Below are 3,551 nucleotides of genomic sequence, written 5' to 3'. Positions count from 1 at the left end.
TATATATATATATATATATATATATATATATTGTTGTACTTGGGGATGGTCATATTGCCAGTTTAGCCAATAAAAACACACGCACTGTATATTTGGTGTTATATATATACTCATACAGTTAGCTTATCTTGACTATTATACGCAAATTTCATGAGATGATAATTTACTAGTATTTTGCAAGATTTGAATATTTTCATACTAGATCAGGTAAATTTATATCTCTTCTGTCATTGTAAATCAATTAATATTCATGTAAAACGCCTCTGACTAAATATTCTAGAAAATAACTTGTATTTTCAGGAATAAATAATTGTTTTCAGATATTCCTTGATTATATTAAATGTGTCTCCTTTTGTTTTAAAGAATGAGACCATACGTCTTTGCACACACCCGTGCGCGCGTGCACAGAAACACAACCACGCATACACACACATAAACGCACATACATACATATATACACACACACACATATACATCCATACATATATTTATATACAGCTATCGCAACGGTATATAGGCATAATCACTTATTTTAAAGGTAATACTTTATTTTATAGTTATTACTGATTGAAGAAGAGATTTCTTTCTAGCTGGTCTGCCATAGTACCTAAGTTGATGCAGATAACCTTACAGAAGTATTTCAATTCATTTTGAGTAGCTATTCAGCACAAAGCGCCTTAGAACAGGGATTATTTTCAACAATTTGGGGCTGAAGGTGGTGCCCCTCAATCCATAAACTAAAAGAAGTAAACGATGAAAGATAGAAGATAATCCGCTTGACAGCCCGAAGACAGGCAGAAGTCAGAGGGCACAGGTCGGCTTCAGCAGGATGTTGTAGATCCCTATCCTTTACTGGTGAATTGTAAAACGATGTCTCGCGCAATCTGACGCTGACTAAACCTACGTTCAGGCTGCCCCTACCCCCATACACTGGGATGTCCCAGAAACAGCTGTAAGGCTTTCAATTTATCATGAATTAATAACTATATGAGTTGAGATGTTTGTCTTGCCTTAACGTTTGTTGTCCTCTTTAATAATTATATATCCGTTATATCGGAAATCTACAATGGCTCCATAACTAGCGTCTTGGCTACAACCTTGGAGCCCTGGTAATCCGTTACAGTATTATCTAGTGTACCTGATCGTTTAAAGTACCTGTGAACTAAATCCCCATACTTTGTATATATATATATATATATATATATATATATACGTGTGTGTGTGTGCGTGTTTAATGTGTGTTTGTACTGAGAAAAGAATAGACTTCGTAAAGATTAATCAATGCGCGTTCTTTTGGGGCCAAATATATTCATAAACTCATAAACTGCTGATTTAACTTTACATGGCGGCATTCATATTGTATTTAAAGCTAGCCCATTTCATTCCACCATAATCAAAAGATATTTATGAGTGAATCGATGCCTTAGTGGATGTTCAATATTTGTGACATGGTTTGTGCTCTTGGTGTAATCAAAATAAACTACATTGATTCTCTTTCAGCAGCCAAAAATAGTTTAAGAATTCCCCGATGTATTGAATGAAAATTAATAAGGGTATAAAAATAATTATATAAAATTGGCAATGACCTGTTATGTCAAACTTTCAGAAAAGTATGTGAGACAGAATAGTATGCCATTATAGGAGTTTAAATGCTTAAATATAAAGCTATTGAGAAAGTTGAATGCTTCATAAAATGGGATTCATTATTGGTTAAGGTACTCAAGAATTAAAACGGCATTTGCGTGTGTATGCCCCTGCACTGAGCAACATACGTACGTAAATGTGAGAATATGCAATAACTACTGATGATGAAGTGCTTGGCCTTCTAATTATTCGATTTTTCATCTAACAACCGGTGCATAATATGGATTATATCCAAGTAGAATTTGATCCATCATAGCGTGATGCAACAATATTTTTGTTTATCCAGCTTAACAATTTTTAAAAGTATTTGACTACTGAAATATCTTCTGTACTTGAAAAACATTACGATATCATTAGAAGCCTTTTCAAATGTCAATCTAACATGATTAATATTGCAGATGACATTTTAGTCTGTGGCAGATCAAAGTCCATAACATGACATTAAATAGCCTGTACGTAACAATACCAATAATTTATATTCTGACATTTTTATGTTATTTTGTTAAATAATATGAAATGATATTTAATCTACATGTAATAATAGTGCCATTATATCAAATGATACGAAATATTTATGGTGACCAATATATTACCTTGACTTCACTGTTTTAAATCAGTTAGTTAGCTAGATATGAAACGGCGGAGAATAAAGTTAACGCTGTTCATTGAGCGTACTAAACTATATAGATGACAAGATTTATGGGGATTAATAACACACGTTTCTTAAATGCCTCGTGTTACATTCAGCTATTAAATATGATACTGTTATGATAAGTTATTTCAGTGAGGTTCTACAAAGAAGAAAACGTTTATATATATATATAGTATGTGACAATTATTCGGTAGCTCGGTAGCCATGATATAACGCCGAGTTTCGGATGTCGGGCGATTTTCATAGCATTCTTTTCGATGGCCCGATAACTGAAGTGATGCCGGCGTGGGTTTCCGCCACTACATCCCAAACTCGGAGTTTTATCAGGGCTCTCACATATTACATTTACAGATATATTACTCTATTTACATAATATCGAGATCTCTTTAATTCTTTTGTTGTCTTGCCATTTCTATCTATACATATAACTCCCAATAAATGTGTTGAATACTCTTCTTTCATTTGTTTACTTACTCGTACAATTGCTCCAAACTCTGTTGAGCACCATTCACAAACGTCTGACCAACAGTTTGCAATGGAGAGACAACCTTTACTGTACTCGCTGAGGAATATCCAAGTAGCTTCAAGAAAAATCTATTTGACGCTTTCGTTCCCATTGCAATTCCGCATTCCTGACGATAGCATGTGTCATCAAATAGGAAGCATTTTTTTCTGAAGTATAAATTTTAAAGATTCAATAATAAATATATGATTTATCAGTTCCGGGAGAACTTCAGGGTACTTTTCCAACCAGAATTTGATTGCTTCTGTTCCATAGTCATGTGGGATGTTGGTGTAAAGATTGATATCATCGAGGGTAACCAATATTGCCGCTTCATTAATTGTTTTGGTAGGTGTTCTAGCATGTCTAAATCATCTCTAATGAAACTTTTCATATATTTCAGCAAGGGTTTCAGTAGGATGTCTAGAAAATTGCTTAGGCGGTGGGTTTCACAGGCTGGGCCAGCTATAATGGGCCTTAAATTTAAGTCTTCTGGCGTTTGGATATCTATGTATTTGCCTGGTGATTGTTTACAGGCTTCATTGATTATCTTGGTCTTGTGTATTTTAGGAAGGCCCTAAAAAAAGACTGAAGTTCGTGATGTAGTCTGTTTCTTTTTCTGTCAGGCTTTTTTTCCATATAAAAGTATTAGGGATACAAGTTTTTTCATTGTTTTAGTTGTTTATAGTTCATAACTTTTTCGTAGGAGGCCTCGTTTTCTAGTATGGATAATACTAGGTTTTTATAGTCCTT

Source organism: Octopus bimaculoides, chromosome 9, assembly GCF_001194135.2.
Source record: "Octopus bimaculoides isolate UCB-OBI-ISO-001 chromosome 9, ASM119413v2, whole genome shotgun sequence".
NCBI lineage: Eukaryota > Metazoa > Mollusca > Cephalopoda > Octopoda > Octopodidae > Octopus > Octopus bimaculoides.
This window is presented reverse-complemented; position numbering follows the sequence as displayed.